The sequence below is a fragment of the Giraffa tippelskirchi genome, chromosome 2 (assembly GCF_054371585.1).
Source record: "Giraffa tippelskirchi isolate mGirTip1 chromosome 2, T2T-mGirTip1v1.2.pri, whole genome shotgun sequence".
Classification (NCBI taxonomy): Eukaryota; Metazoa; Chordata; class Mammalia; order Artiodactyla; family Giraffidae; genus Giraffa; species Giraffa tippelskirchi.
Window position 1 is genome coordinate 60720954 of NC_137276.1, and position 17597 is coordinate 60738550.

The window sequence follows — 17597 nt, forward strand, 5'->3', positions numbered from 1 at the left end:
GATTTGTGATTGGATTGTTTCTGTCATTCCCCACCTCCCACGCCCCCCCACCCAACTTTCTTCCCTGGCTGTTTTCTCAGCAGGCCAATGAGAGAAGCCCTTTGGGGAAGATTAAGTAGTTCTGTGAGCTGCCATCTGATGGAAAAAAATCTACAAAAACTGTTCAAAGGAGCTCTTCCTCCCCCAGGCACAAAACTAAATATGCACAGTAAAGAAATTTGAAAAATGCCTGCCCTTGCCATCCCCAATACCCCTTTGATTGATAGCAGAGAGGGTTTGCTATGATAATTTTCCTTTGACAGGTCCCAGGCATAAATCCCACAGAGTTGTTGTTCTGGTTTGACAACCTTCCGAGGGCTCCAGTTAGGAACAGGAAACAGGCCTCTATTTTTCACCCTCAATGCTCCTTCAGGTGCAAAGAAAAGACCGTATGGAAAAAATAAATCCTTATCTGAGGGGGAAACCAAATTCAAAGCAGTTTTAATACTTATTCATCAGAAAGAATGTCCGACAGGGGAAGATGTGACCTCGGTCCTACTTCTTCAAACTTACATTTAAATCTTCCAAATAAGAGATTTGAAACCTACTCATGGTGAGGAACGGATGCTCCTTTTCCATGCACATTTTGGTTTTACAAAGTTGTGTTAGTATTTTCTTTCAAGGTCAGCCTAGACAGGTACCATTATAGTTTATAACAATCTTTGCTTAAGAATAAAAATGCGTTCATATAATAACATCCATAATTTACAACGATTTACTAACAAGGGACCAGACTCTGTGATTCATTATGTCTTCTTCATCTTCACAACCACCTCCAATGAGTAAAGCCTCAATTAATGGGAATGCAATTTTTTTAAAAAAAAGAGCCAAGGTAATGATTTTTTTCAGCATGCATCTTTTAAGTATGCATCATGGAATGCCAGGGATTATTTGGGGATCAGTGCACCCACTCATCTTCCCAAGAACAATGACTCAGTAGTGAGAACCTAAGTCACAGAAATCAGATTTCCCTAAGTTGAATCAAGAAGAATCTATGATTCCCCCCTAAGTAGGAAATTAATCAGAATCCATTCTCTAAGTATTTTAGTTGCTCTCACCTTGAAATGCAGTATCGTGATCTATCAAAAATTATTGAATGGTTAAGCCCAAGCAAATGTCTAAAAAGGAGTATTTCCATTTCCTTAAAACTTTTCAAAGTTGAAGATTTTCCTTCTAATTATCCACCTCTTAGGAATTATGCAAGAATCAGTTTTCTCTTGGCTCTAGAGCTCTGTTCTAGCATTAAGAGAGGATCCATATAGCACTAATGCCCTAAGAGCTGATCCCCCTCTTCAGCCCTACCACCCCGCCAGGCCTTCACTATGGGGGTGCACCATTCTGCAGAAAAGTCTGCACTATTGAGAGGCACAGGATAATAAGGATCCAGTCCTGGCATTCTCAGGCAAGATTGAGTCTTTAGTTTAACAGGACTATAACACATGGACTTCATCCCAGGCCACAGAATAGAGCCCTCATTTTCTGGAGTAAAAATTTTATGATGATACCCATTTTATGGAGGAACTAACCACTGCCCAAAGAATTCTAATAATTGGCCCATGAGCCAGCCAAAAATGTCAGTGGGGAAATCAGAATAGAAAAGAACAAGCTCATAAAAATGGGAATAAGATATGAGTCTTTTAAAGTCATGAAACAGCTTGAGAAAATTTCAAGAAAAAGAAACTGATTCTTTCTCACTCCACTCCCTCTTCTAAATACCAAACAGGATGCGCTTCCTTATAAATGCCTATAAATTGGGAAGGGGTAGGGGGGAAAACAAATCTGATCCTGTGTGCTGAGCTCTAAGCTGCAAGGAACATGGTTAGATTTCTGCTTCCCTTAGAGGAAGATGCCAGAACAGCATTTTCCCATCAAGTGTTGATAAGAAGGCATTTAGCGTTTCATTTGAGGGGCCTGTTGTGAGTGGGTGGTATGACATGAAAAATTATGGCCAATGTCATATTAAAAATTACAGGCCCATTTGCACATGCTCACTCTGTTCTCAAACCAATGATACACTATCCTGTGCAAAGCCTTTGGCTATGGCAGATGTGGTAGAGATGTTCTTCTCTCAGGATAACTTTAGCAAATAAAATTCCCAAAGGTTGAGAGGGGTGAATGGCTGTCTTTCTAGCCCGCAAGCAAAAACTAAACTAAAACCTTACTTTCTTCAAATTTAGCCCTGGTTGAGTCTTGACTTCCCATCGTGATTCATGTCCTTCCCCCCGGGGATTCAATCTACTTCTCTGCAATTATAAGCATAAGAAGATGGGCCAGGAAGACATTTTGCAATTAGAAAACAATCTACTCTGGCCAACCCAAAGAGGTATCTCTTAGGGAATAATGAGACATTTTGAAGACTCTAAAGAAGGAACTTAGTCTTGAAGAAAATGAGAATGGGGTGTGGTGGGGGTAAATTATTGCCTAGATATATCAAGGGATTCTGAAAAGAGAAAAAAAAAAATGACTTGTAGTCAGCAATTTCCTTTACAGGGTATCTCAGAATTACCACTGTTGATATTTTGGACCAGATATTTCTTTGCTGTGGGAACTGTCCTGTGGATGTTAGGATATTTAGCAGAATCCCTAACCTATACTTGTAGATGCCAGTAGCACGTTCCCATCCCAGGCGTAAAAATCAAAAACACTTCCACACATAAATGAATGACTCCTGGGGATAAAAGCTGCCCTTATTGAGAACCACTATCCCAGACTCTTTGGGTAAAACCATGCCAGCGAATCTCTGTGGGCCACATGTTTTCCAATAAAGAGGCCTGGATTCACCAGTCCATATGACCTTGTATATCTTTTTCCCATGATTTCAGGAAACATTAGAGGACCCCATGTAGTAAAAGGCTTCAATCTGAACTTCTCAGCCAAAACGAAGGTACCTTTCCTATAAGGTTAAAGCTTAAATCAATCACTGTTCAGATAAACAGAAAACACTATCTCCATTACACATTTCTCTAGGAGGTGAGTTTTGTTATACTCTTCACATTTTAGAGACCCTGTATCTTACTGTGTAAGTCAGATATTATGCCCGGGGTGGGGGGAGGGGTTGCGGGGAGGGGACTCAGGACAGGTAATCCAAAAGAGGGTATTCAATATAGTATATTAATTCAAAGGTTTTAAAAGAGCTGAAATAACAAACAAAAGAAGAGAAGGCTACCCTGAGAATAGCAACTTCGTGAAGCTAATGCCACTTCTATACTAGAATCAAAGGAAAGAGGATGTTATTGGAATCTGTGAGCCAAGGCCCCCAGGGCAGATGCTGGTCTCACTGTGGGGCCAGCAGTGGGAACTGGGACAACAGATGGAGAGATTCCCATAGGAGAGGGAGCCATTGGAGACACATAACAATTGTCAGCAAAGGCCATCTGAGACGGAGAAAACAGGAAAGAGAGACCATAGTTTTCTTGTCTCTTCTGCCCACCAGTAATCTCTCACCAGTGCCTCTCAGTGGCTGAACCTGGCTGTTATCCAGGGGGTAAAGGCATCAGGGAAACCTGGGTTAGGAGGATCAGCTCCTAGTTACACAATATGGAACAGAGCAGGGTTTGAGGATGGATCAGAAAGCAAACAAACAAATCACAAATATAATGATCAAGTTCATGGTAAGGACAACTGAATACAATTCAGATGTATGAGTCAGGAAGCGAAAGAAAACTGGACAAGTCTGAGAAGGAAAAAAAAAAAAAAGACTCAGGGAAAGACTTCTCAAAAAAGAAAAAAACAACTTGAAGTTCCCACTTTCTCTCCTCCCAGATCAAATTAAACTTAGAAGGGGGAGCCTTCACAAGTTTTCACTCTTGTGAAACTGAGCTAATACCTAAGAAGACAGTTGATAGAAGAAATGGTAAGCTCTGCTGCTGCTGCTGCTAAGTCGCTTCAGTCGTGTCCGACTCTGTGAGACCCCATAGATGGCAGTCCATCAGGCTCCGCCGTCCCTGGGATTCTCCAGGCAAGAATACTGGAGTGGATTGCCATTTCCTTCTCCAATGCATGAAAGGGAAAAGTGAAAGTGAAGTCGCTCAGTCGTGTCCGACTCTTAGCGACCCCATGGACTGTAGCCTACCAGGCTCCTCCGTCCATGGGATTTTCCAGGCAAGAGTACTGGAGTGGGGTGCCATTGCCTTCTTCGAATGGTAAGCTCATCAGTTAGCAAAGTTTGCTCATCAGTTATAGCAAAGCTGTAACCAACCATCACAGAACAATCATTGTATTTACTTGTGATTCTTTGATCAGAAATTTGGGATGGGCTGAGCTGGATGGTTCTCATGTTCCATCTGCCATCATTCATGTGAAGACAGTGAGGTGGCACATTGGCTGTGGGCTGTTTGGTCCCAGAGGTCTCTGCTGGGATGGCTCCTGTTTCAATTGTTTTCAACTTCCAGTGGGCATCTAACTTCTCAGCATGGTAGACTCAGAGTGTTAAGAGAGATGACAAGCCCCAACATGCAAATGCTTTCTAAGCCTCTGTTACATTATGTTTGCTAATGCTCTGCTGACCAGAACAAGTCACAAGGACAAGTCCAGGTGCAAGGGGTAGACTGAGAATCTCCTCCACTCTTGTTGGCAGAGAGGTTACAGTCACACTGCAAACTTTAAGAATCTATCACAGTAGGTAAATAGATATCCTAGCAGGTGTTTTTCTAGCCAGAGTATTTCAGTTTTATCCATACCCGAATATTTTATATGTGTTTTCCAAATAGCAAGTGTTTTTGGATATCACAGTTGCACTAGGCTCTGAAATAGCTCCCTTAAACCCCTTCAACCAAGCCCACTCCATGAGTTTCATGGTTAATCATCTCAACCAAGGTTAAAGCTGCTGCTGCTAAGTCACTTTGGTCGTGTCCGACTCTGTGCGACCCCATAGACGGCAGCCCACCAGGCTCTGCCGTCCCTAGGATTCTCCAGGCAAGAACACTGGAGTGGGTTTCCATTTCCTTCTCCAGTGCATTAAAGGGAAAACTGAAAGTGAAGTCGCTCAGTCATGTCTGACTCCTAGCAACCCCATGGACTGTAGCCTACCAGGCTCCTCTGCCCATGGGATTTTCCAGGCAAAAGAGTACTGGAGTGGGGTGCCATTGCCTTCTCCGCCAAGGTTAAAGATATTGCCTCAAATTCAAACTCAAGTTCAGAGAAGTCCCAAGACCCCTTTCCTTTTCTTTAGGCTTAAAGAAAGGAAAATCCAGCTTTGAGTACAATATTGTGGCGAAATGTCAAACAAGAAATCCAATTTTTCTATTCTAAAACCGAAACCAACCATCTACATAAATCACATTGGTAAGTCTTTTCTCTCAAAGTTACAATTTCCTAATTTGTAAAATCGGGGGATTAAACGACTCTTGTGAGGGGTGTATGAATCTGGACAGTGCAGACTCATTAATGCCAGTAAGTTCAGTGTTTTTGCTAAAATATCAGATCTGATTGCTATCTACACGTATCTTTTTGGTTATCTCCAGGAACTCACCTGGCGCTGCTGTCTGCTGCCTCAATTGTACCCATCTCATCAAAGAGTCATCAAGTCTATGACAGGGTGGAGGAGTGCTTCCTTGCAAAAGGAAGCTCTGCCAAAAGCAGAGCACAGCCACTAGTCTCTTCCTTGAAACCATCTTGTTTCCATCTCACACACTCCTTAAAGGGGGACTACAATTGACAAGGCTCGTGCTTTTACATAAGTAATGCCATTTGGACTGATCCAGGCCCATAATTCTGCCACACTCACTCCTATCTGTGCTTCTGGAAAGGCTATAAGACCTGACACTCTAAGATGTTATCACTGTCTCACAATCAGCTAGGGATTAGCATGACTTTCCCTAGGCCCCTGGTTCCAAGCACTGTTTCCCTCACAGGAGACATGTTCCAAAAATATCTGCTTTCTATCCCGTCATTTCAGAGGGAATTCTTAGAAAATGGGTTGTTCGCTACCATGTATGAGATTAGAGGAGCTGTAGAAGCCCACGACTATTGCAAGGTCCTACTCTAAACTGATAGGAAAGTGAAAGTGAAAGTGAAAGTGAAGTCGCTCAGTCGTGTCCGACTCTTTGCGACCCCATGGACTGTAGCCTACCACGCTCCTCCATCCATGGGATTTTCCAGGCAAGAGTACTGGAGTGGGTTGCCATTTCCTTCTCTACAGGATCTTCCCAACCCAGGGATCGAACCTGGGTCTCCCGCATTGTAGGCAGATGCTTTACCATCTGAGCCACCAGGGAAGTCCAAACTGATAAGAAAGTACCTCATTAGGAAAAGTGTTCTTCCATGTGATGTATGGCTGCTTCCAAATAGGCCTTTAGAGTTCCATTTCCTGCATGCAGCCCACCATGATCACTTCAGACCAAATCCATCTCTCCTACCAGTGAGTTTCAAGTGGGCCTCAATTACCCCACTTGCTAAGTAATAATATTATCAGGAAAGCAAGGGAAGATTTGAATCCTGGCTCCATCACAGGAAATCTAAACATTGTGGACTTTGGTCATGTTTCTGAATCTCTCTAGGTCACAGCTTCCTCATATGTAAAAAACTGACATAGGGTAGTGGTGGTAATGATTCAATGAGAAAAATCCTTTTAGAATCTTTGGTATATGGCACATAGTAACTGTGCAATAATATAAGCTGCTATCATCATGTCCCTAATTATTATATTGTTGATAAATATGCAGATGATACTACTATAAGGGCAGAAAGTGAAGAGGAACTAAGAGCCCCTTGATAAGGGTGAAAGAGGAGAGTGAAAAAGCTGGCTTAAACTCAACATTAAAAACATTAAGATCATGGCTTCTGGTCCCATTACTTCATGGCAAATAGAAGGGGAAAAAGTGGAAACAGTGGCAATTTTCTTGGGCTCCAAAATCACTGTGGATAGTGACTGCAGCCAGGAAATTAAAAGATGCTTGCTCTTTGGAAGGAAAGTTATGACAAACGTAGACAGAGTATTAAAAAGCAGGGACATTATGTTGCGGACAAAGGTCCATATAGTCAAAATCATGGTTTTTCCAATCGTCATGTCCAGATGGAAGAGCTGGACCATAAAGAAGGCTGGGTGCCAAAGAATTAATACTTTCAAACTTTGGTGCTGAAGAAGACTCTTGAAAGTCCCTTGGACAGAAAGGAGATCAAATCAGTTGATCCTAAATGAAATAAACCCTATATATTCATTGGAAGGACTGATTCTGAAGCTCCAATATTTGGCCATCTGATGCAAAGAGCCAATTCATTGAAAAAGACTGATGCTGGAAAAGATTGAGGGCAGGAGGAGAAGGGGGCAATGGTTAGATAGCATCATCAACTCAACAAACATGATTTTGAACAAACTCCAGGAGATAGTCAAGGACTGTGAAGTCTGGTGTGCTGCAGTCCATGGGGTCACAAAGAGTCAGACATGACTTAGCAACTAAACAGCAACTAAATGCACTCCCTTTATGCTTGCTATATTTGTATAATTAAATAATAAGGTTTAGAGCAAGGATGATATATATATATATACACACACACACACATATATATATAAACTTTTTTTTTTTTTAATTTTTGGGCTTCCCACGTGGTGCTAGTCATAAAAGAACCCACCCACCAATGCAGACATAAGAGACATGGATTCAGTCCCTGGGTTGGGAAGATCCTCTGGAGAAGGGAATGACAACCCACTCTAGTATTCTTGCCTGAAAAATTCCAAGGACAGAGGACCCTGGGAAGCTACAGCACATGGGGTCACAAAGAGTCAGACACAGCTGAAGCAACTTAGCATGCGTTTTATTTTTAATTAGAGGATAATTACTTTACAATATTGTGATGGCTTCTGCCATATATCAACATAAATCAGCCATAGGTATACATATATCCCCTCCCTCTTGAACCTTCCTCCCACCTCCTTCCCCATCCCACCATGATAGGTTGTCCCAGATCACCAGCTTTAGGTTCCCTGCTTCATACAGAAAACTACCCCTGGCTATCTATTTCACTTATGGTCAGACACGACCGAGCAACTGAATTGAACTGAACTGAACTGAATGTATATGTTTCAATGCTCTTCTCCCAAATCATCCCCTCTCCTTCCCCTACTTGTACAAAAGTCTGTTCTTTATGTCTGTGTCTCCTTTGTTGTCATGCAAGTAGGATCATCAGTACTATCCTTCTAGATTCCATATATATGCATTAATATACAACATTTGTCTTTCTCTTTCTAACTTCACTCTGTATAACAGGCTCTGGGTTCATCCACCTCATTAGAACTGATTCAAAGGTGTTCCCTTTTATAGCTGAATACTATTCCATTGTATATATGTACCACAACTTCCTTATTAGAACACTTCCTAACACCAAACACAAAAATAAATTCAAAATGGATTAAAGATCTAAACGTCAGACCAGAAACTATAAAACTCTTAAAGAAAAACATAGGCAGAACATTCTCTAACATAAATCACTGCAAGATCCCCTATGACCCACCTCCTAGAGTAATGGAATAAAAACAAAAATAAAAAATGAGATTTAATTAAACTGAAAAGCTTTTGCACAATGAAGGAAACTATAAGCAAGGTGAAATGACAACCCTCAGAAAGGGAGAAAATAATAACAAATGAGACAATTGACAAAGGATTAATCTCCTAAAATATATAAGCAGCTCATGCACCTCAATACCAGAAAAACAAACCAATCAAAAAGTGGGCAGAAGACCTAAGCAGACATTTCTCCAAAGAAGACATGCAGATAGCTAATAAACACATGAAAAGATACTCAACAACTCTCATTATTAGAGAAATGCAAATCAAAATTACAATAAGGTACCATCTCACACTGGTCAGAATGGCCGTCATCAAAAAGTTTACAAACAATAAATGTTGAAGAGGGTATGGAGAAAAGGGAACACGTGCATTGCTGGTGAGAATGCAAATTGAACAGCCACTATGGAGAACAGTATGGAGATTCCTTAAAAAACTCAGAATAAAACTACTATATGACTCAGCAACACCACTATTGGGAATATACCCCAAGGAAACCAGAATTGAAAAAACGATGCATGTACTCCAACATTCACTGCAGCATTATTTACAATAGCTAGGATATGGAAGCAACCTAGATATCCACTGACAGATGAATGGATAAGGAAGTTGTGGTACATATACACAATAGAATATTACTCACTTATTGTTTTTTATATGTCTTTATCCTCATTCTCCTCCACCCCTAACTACCAATGCACGTTGCCCAGTGCCTTGTATACAATACACATAGGGAGGTAGGAGCCAGTGGGTGGAACTTAACATCACAATGCATGACTAGGATGCCCTAGTGAAGAAAGCACAGGCTCTAAAACAGACATGAGTTCAATTCCTGCTCTTAATAATTAGTGACTTAGAGACTTTCCTGGTGGTCCAATGACTAAGCCTCCACACTTTCAATGCAGGGGGCCTGGGTTCAATCCTTGACTGGTGAACTAGATCCACAAGCCACAACTAAAGCTCTTTCATGCCTCAACAAAGATCAAAGATTCTGGGTGTCACAACTGAGACCTAGTGTAGCTAGATAGATAATTTTTTTTTTTTTAATAGTGACTTGGCCAACATACCAAGCATTTCCTTGCCTCAGGTTTATAACGTATAAAATGGGGATAAAATTATTGCTCCATAAGGTGGTTATGAAGACAGACCTTTCTCAGTAGCGGGTGATCCTGGACTCTCAATAAATGTTTATCTCCTTCTCTTTCTTTCCCACTCACCATTAATGAACTGATCAGACTGAAGAAACAGGAGGAAACTGCTCATGCAGGAAAGGTAAAAGAAGGGGCACCAATGTTCCAAAGGCAAACACCACCAATCTCATAACAGGGCCACATCCCCAGGAATTCTCCCGTCCACTCAGCACCCAGGAAATGTTTTCTCAGTGCCATTTAGAGATGGTGAAACTGTCACTGACACATAGTCCTCAAGAGAAACAGGGGTTGGAGGTCTCCGAGCCTTTAGGAAATTTCCTGTTCTCCCCTTGATGACTGTGGGGGCTCTGGATGGAGTATATGAGAAAACACTTCGTGCCTGCTAAGTTGCTTCAGTCGTGTCTGACTCTTTGAGACCCTATGGACCCTAGCCCGCCAGGCTCCTCTGTCTATGGGATGCTCCAGGCAAGAATACTGGAGTGGGTTACCATGCCCTCCTCCAATGGACCTTCTGACCCAGGGATTAAACCCGTGTCTGTTATGTTTCCTGTATTGGCAGGCAGGTTCTTTACTACTAGCACCAACTGAGAAGCTTGAGAACACCCTTTATTTTCCTCTAAAATTCTCTTCCCTTGTTGCGTTCTTACAATTCTATAATATCCTTAGCCACATTCCAGACAACAGATACGGGCTAGATGGCCCTACAGCCTAACCCCGAATTTTCATGGAACAATAGAATTTTAGTCCTGAGATACGCTGCTCCAACCACCTCACCATGAAGATGAAATCACAGAGAACCCGAATAGCTAGTCCAAGGTCCTATAGCTCCTCGAGGACAAAAGTGAAATCTAGACCAGTGCTCTTTTTAATTTTGCATCCTCTGAATGACCCTCAGAAGAACACTTGCCTCTGAAAACATTTATTCAAGTCCATCATGCTCTAAATTCCAGCACTGATTTCTCCAGTCTGTATTGGGTGGGATGTGATCAGTCATGACTCTCTAGATCTAAAATCAATGCATCCAGCAAAAACCATTTCCATCAGCTTCTTTCTGCAGTACAAAATATTATCTGCACTCCTCTCCCTTGTGCTGTTTGTTCTGCAAGGCTGAGAATGTGCCCTGAGACCCCCTTCATGTGATGGAAACAGACCACAGCTGGTCAGCCACACTGGGACTCCAGTATAGACTTCAGCTGATCCATTATAGAGCTGCATTCAATGAACTGCATTTTCTGAAAAAATTTTATATCTACATGGCTCTCACCCAACTGCCTTAAGAATACCAGCTGTATCGTGCTATCTCCTCTAATTTGACAGTCGTAAGAACAGCTCCTGAAGAATAGAACATTCTTCAGGGGAGGGCTGTTGGTTTAGCAAACGTTTTAGGAGGAGAAGATGAAAGAGATGTTAAGTTAGAATGTCATGTACAGAAAGGAGTGGGACATGACAGAGAAGGGATCCGATATGTACTGAATGCCTATCACGTACCAGGCACCAGGTTGGGCGAGTTCTTATAGCTTATTGTGTCTGGCCCACACAATGCTGAGAGATGAGTATAATAACCAAAATTGTATAGATGAGAGAACTGAGGCTTAGAAAGATTAAGAGACTGGTGCAAAGGGCATACAAGGTATTTGTTGTGCAGCTGGTGTATTAGTTTCCTAGGGGTGTTACACCAAATAACCATGAACCTGGTGTCTTAAACAAAAATGTATTCTCTCATAGTTCTGCAGGGCAGAAGTCTGAAATCAAGGTGTCAGCAAGCCTGAGTTCCTTCCAGATGCTCTCAAGGAGAATTCTTGCTTCCATCTCCCAGCTTCTGGTGACTTCAGCTGGTCTTGGCTTGTAGCTGCCTAACTTCAATCTTTGGTTCTGTCTTCACATGAACTCCTCTTGTCCATCTCTCTTTCCTCCATTTGTCTCCTATGAGGTTGCATGTCACTGGATTCATAACACACCAGGATAGTCCAGGATGATTTAATTTCAGGATCTTTTATTATATCTGCAAAAACTTTTTTCCAAATTAGGTCAAATTCATAGTTTCCTTCGGTTAGAATGAGGATATATCTTTTGTTTGTTTGTTTTGGTAGGGGGACAACTACTCAACCCACTACATCTGAATTTTAAAGTCCAGCCTTTCTCACTTACAGCCCATTTTCTCATGGCACTGCCATGCTATTTCCTGTCTTTTCTTTTATCTGTTTTGTCAAGGATAGCTTCGGCCAAGATAAAGATGCTGCAGTCACAGTCACAGTATAGCAAGAACATAGCCTTTCAACTGCCTAGAGTTATACAGAAAGTTAGTGACAGTGTTGAAATGTAAGCTCCCTTCAATCCTGCCACTATTCTAGGAACCAAAAAGAGAGGTGCCCCCTGAAAGATACCTTTCCATTGCCTCTAAACATCAAAACAATTGACTCTTTTTTAAAGTTCGGCTCTCCTTTGCAGGAGTAAAATAGCTATCAGGTGTCAACTTAACCTATAGCCACCCCCTAATAAGTTTAAGATAAAAGGCCAATACATTCAAATAAGATTCAGACATAATGTGATAGTATTTGTTACCAAACCCCATCTAGTTATATCAGTCAATCTTTTATTACAAGACCCACAAGTGCAGAGAACTCTATTATAATCTCTCTTTATAATGATCTCCTCTCTAGCTGACTCCTGGAACTCTACAATAAATTAATCATCTGCTCACAATCATGAGTAAACATCAACTCAATTAAGAATTGATACATAAACAGTTTGCTCCAATGCTTGTCCTGATATGGAGGGGAGGACCACTCGGCACCTGCCAGGGCAGTGCCAGGCTGGGAGTGCTGAGATGTGCAAGGCTCTGTAAAGCGGCCTTTCTTCTGCTGTTGTTTACAGGAGATGTTCTAGCTGTCGTTTTCTGCTCCCACCCTCTCTGCGGAGTTGGAGAATAACTTATTCACTTGTCTTTTCTGGGTCTAAATGTGGAAGAATTGCTCATCTTAGCCTTACCCTGCCCTTTACAGCATCACATCTCTGAAAGAAAATCAGTAGGAAGGCGTAAAATGCATGAAAAGTGAACACCATATCAAACAGTAAAGGAAAAGAAAGATGCAGGATTCTGCATTGAATGGTTACATAATTGTTAGGAGTTCAATTATATCCTCTCCAGAAGGTATATTGAAGTCCTAAACCCCACTCCCTCAGAACAGGAGCTTATGGGAAAGAGGGTGTTTGCAGATGTAATTAGTTAAGTTGAGGTCATGATGGAGCAGGGTGATCCCTTAACCCAGTATGATGGGTGTCCTTACACAAAGATGATGTGAGGACACAAAGAGTAAGCCATGTGAAGAGACACACGGGGAGGAGAGCTCAGGATGATGCCTCTATCAGTGAATTAAAAACAAGACTTTTCAGTCACCACCAAAAGTTAGGAAGAGGCAACAGATTCTACCCAGAGGCTTAGAAGGAGCATGGCCCCACTGAAACTTTGATTTCACACTTCTAGCTTCCAGAATCGTGGCAGAAGACATTTCTGTTGTTTTAAACCACCCAACTTGTGGTACTTTGCTATGGCAGCCCTGAGAAGAAAACAGTATGATGACTGATTTACAATAAAAGGAATCAAGGTAATGTATCCGAGCATTGTGAGGCAGCAAGTTCTACACCAAGCATGTTATAGGCATAAGCACATGGAATCTTCACAACTATCTTATGAAGTTAGTACTCTTATTTCTGCTTTACAGATGGGGAAATAGGGCTGATCAAAGTTAACATCCCCAGGGTTACAGAGTGGGTTGTGGCAAGCCTCTCTGGTACTGACTGGGGCACACACTTCATTACTCCAAATACCCCACTATAAGCGTGATGAAAGCAGGGAGGTGGCAGTGTGATTCACCAGGGTATCCCCCAACTGTGTCGCCCTGAGCCCAAGGGCTCCTCTGCCACAGTGTAGAGGATAAAGGCAAGAGGATGAAGGAGTCACTCAGCAAGCACTTCCACTTCATCCCCCACTACGCCCTGTTCATGTTTCAAATTTGCAGTTCTCACATGAGATGTTTAAACTAAGTTTCTTTATGCTGGATGAAAAGTTTTAAAACCATTGCTATATAGAGTAAAATTTATCTGCATAGAAGAATTCCAGATGATATACACAGAAGGGATGACATAATCTGAAAATTGCCATTCTGCAACCCATAATGAAATAATGGACTTATGTCACCATCACAGAGAAACACTCGAACATTAGGTGAAAGGTTGATTGGGAACTTTAAAATGAAAGAAGCCAGTTGATACTATCTGAATGTACTGATCAGATATTAAGAGTCTGACGATGTGATGCAGTAGGAAGTATATAGCTGCTGCTGCTGCTAGGTCGCTTCAGTCGTGTCCAACTCTGTGCGACCCCATAGACGGCAGCCCGCCAGGCTCCCCCGTCCGTGGGATTCTCCAGGCAAGAATACTGGAGTGGGTTGCCATTTCCTTCTCCAATGCATGAAAGTGAAAAGTAAAAGTGAAGTAGCTCAGTCGTGTCCGACTCCTAGCGACCCCATGGACTGCAGCCTACCAGGCTCCCCCGTCCATGGGATTCTCCAGGCAAGAGTACTGGAGTGGGGTGCCATTGCCTTCTCCGAAGTATATAGCAGCATGTGCAAAAGCATGCACTTTAATTTAAGCAGTCCCTGGTGGACTCTAGGTTAAAGGAGGTAAATGATATGATGAGGGAGCAACCAGTCAGAATCAAAGCAGTTCATTTCCAAGGACAAATGAGTCCGTTCCTCAAAAAACTTCAATGCACAAAGATAGAGAGAGGGGGAGAGAGAAATGCGGGGGTGGGGGAGGAGGATAGAAAAGAAGGGAAACTTTTAGAACCTAAAAAAGATCAAAGAGACAGAGCAATGAAATACAATGTGTAAATCATGTTTGGATCCTGATTCAAACAAACTCAATGCAAAAGGATATTTTTAAGACAGTTGGGAAAATCAGAACACGGACTGGATATTAGAAAATATTATGGAATTATTGTTAATTTTTTAGTTGAGATAATGACATAGTGATTTTATTTAAGGAGGAAATGGTCCTTACCCATTAGAGAAGCTTAGTGAAGTATATAGGACACAACAATTTGGGCTATTTGGGCTTATATTAGAAGAAAGAATAAAAAATCATGGCCTCTGCCCTGAAACTCAAGTAAGCAGATGCTTTTGTTGAAAGCAAGCCACCCCAAATAAACCAAAGTGACTAGGGGGTGAACCACACTCTTTTCACTCATGGTATATCGTTTGGAGAACTGCTTGGAATTACCTAAAAATTCTATATCAGCAAAGTGAGATTTGAGGTGGAGTTGATCTGATTAGCAGAGCATATCTCTCCTCTCCCATAACACCTGTTTGCTCAATTCATGACCAAGAGTACCCTAAATGTTACTACAAAATCAATCAGGGAAGCACATATCTTTATGTTTCTGCATTTGTGACATGTGGGGGCCTTGGCAGAGTCCTTCTTGCCAAGTACAAGTACTATAAGGGTGGTGTTGCCACTACACATACTTCTTATTGGGATGTGTGGTCAGATGAAATAACTTATGGAAAAAAACTTAAAACAGCATACTTTCAAAAAATGTTAGCCATCATCATCACCATCATCATCATCATCACTAATACAGTGTTGGTGTTGTACATGCTCGTCATTGAACATTTTCTGTGGGTTCCCTTTGTGCTACTTTTAATTGTTCAATCAGGAGAGTTAGGAAAGTAAGCTCAATGATAAGGATATCCTTATATACATCTCTCTAACCTCTACCCTTCCCTCTTCCATATCTACCTGGGACAGTATTAGGTACATAAAAATTTTGCAATAAATACCTGTTTAAAAGCACCTGGTGGGGAGGCTGGTGGTGTTTATCCCTTCAATGCAGGGCACAGGAACAAAACGGGCCTTAAGGTAACAGACACAGTTAAATTCCTGGTGCTGTCACTTAATAGATAATGAGTTTGGTCATCTTGCTGAACATCTTAGAGCCTCAGTTTCCTAATAAGTAAAATGGGGACCAAAGTACCTGTGACTCAAAAGGCTGTGAGGACACACATGAATTCCAAGATGGCTGCTGGCTCACCACGAGTCTCTCTCTTCCTCTCTAGAATGGGGACAGAGACTGCAAACTAGGTCTCTCCAAGTATTAACTTCAAGAGGATATACAAAGACCACACAGAGAGTTGATGTTGTTATCTACTGAATGTTTGTGTCACTTTCAGATTCATACGGGGGAAGCCTAACTAACTCCAGTGTGATGGTATTTGGATGTGGGGCTTTCTTAAGAGGTTATGCGGTCGAGAGTGTGGGAACCCTCACGAGTGCTATTAGTGTTCATGTAAGAGACCACAACTCAACATTCAGAAAACTAAGATTATGGCATCCAGTCCCATCACTTCATGGCAAATAGATGGGGAAACAATGGAAACAGTGGATGACTTTATTTTTCTGGGCTCCAAAATCACTGCTGATGGTGATTGCAGCCATGAAATTAAAAGATATTTGCTCTTTGGAAGAAAAGCTATGACCAACCTAACAGCATATTAAAAAGCAGAGACATTACTTTGCCAACAAAGGTCCATCTAGTCAAAGCTATGGTTTTTCCAGCAGGCATGTGTGGATGTGCTACTGCTGCTGCTGCTAAGTCACTTCAGTTGTGTCTGACTCTGTGTGACCCCATAGATGGCAGCCCACCAGGCTCCCCTGTTCCTGGGATTCTCCAGGCAAGAATACTGGAGTGGGTTGCCATTTCCTTCTCCAATGCATGAAAGTGAAAAGTGAAAGGGAAGACACTCAGTTGTGTCCAACTCTTAGCGATCCCATGGACCACAGCCTACCAGGCTCCTCCGTCCATGGGATTTTCCAGGCAAGAGTACTGGAGTGGGTTGCCATTGCCTTCTCCAGTATGGATGTGAGAGTTGGACTATAAAGAAAGCTGAGCACCAAAGAATTGATGCTTTTGAAATGTGGTGTTGAAGACTCTTAAGAGTCCCTTGGACTGCAAGGAGATCAAACCAGTGAATCCTAAAGGAAATCAGTCCTGAATATTCACTGGAAGGACTGATGCTGAAGCTGAAACTCTAATACTTTGGCCACCTGATGAAAAAAGACCCTGATGCTGGGAAAGACTGAAGGCAGGAGAAGGGGACAACAGAGGATGAGATGGTTGGATGGCATCAATGGCACAATGGACATAGGTTTCAGCAAGCTCCAGGAGGTGGTGACAGACAGGCAGGCCTGGCGTGCTGCAGTCTACGGGGTTGCAACGAGCTGGACATGACTGAGTGACTGAACTGAACTGAAGAGACCAAAGGGTTTGCTTTTATCTCTCCACCATGTGAGGAATCCAGGAAGAGAATTCTTACCATGTTGACTGAAAAAAATACACACTTAAAAGTTAGGATTTATGTTGCATTTGGGAACCTGACTTAGGACTATAGCCTGGGGGTCAACCTCTCAGATAGCTCTGAGGAACTGTTCCAAAGAGGTAAAGGGGGAAATCAGGGGTGTGGTGGTGGTGGGGTGCGGGAAGACATGTAAAAAAAAAAAATCAAAACATTGCTGCTAATCACAAAAAACAGGTATCTCAAGTTAACAATTTTAGTGCTTTTCTATGTATGGGAAGATCTTAGAGTCTAGGCTCACTGAAATTCCTCTTTTGCGATGCATCTTAACTAGTGAGGGCCAGTATCCTACTTTTCTCCATCCCGAATTCCCCTCAGGGCACACCTTCAGGGCAGCTGCATTCCTTGATGGCTTGGTGATCCTTGTTTATGGGCTAGCAGGCAACATTCTTTGTTTACTAAAATGACAGACAACAATTTTTTGTCCACAACCAGAACCATGCCACATTTACACCCTGATCTTGGACTTCTGGCCTCCAGAAGCATGAGAAATA

The 17597-nt window shown here is 42.1% G+C and overlaps 1 protein-coding gene and 1 non-coding gene across 29 annotated transcripts in view; both read right to left on the minus strand.

The window, feature by feature from the left end:
* LRMDA (leucine rich melanocyte differentiation associated) overlaps nt 1-17597 on the minus strand; it is a 1316989-nt gene that overhangs the window by 481519 nt on the left and 817873 nt on the right. The gene's annotated exons all lie outside the window — the stretch shown is intronic.
* On the minus strand, nt 6183-6254 carry TRNAC-ACA (transfer RNA cysteine (anticodon ACA)). Its single transcript has one exon. It is a non-coding gene; the product is annotated as a tRNA-Cys (tRNA).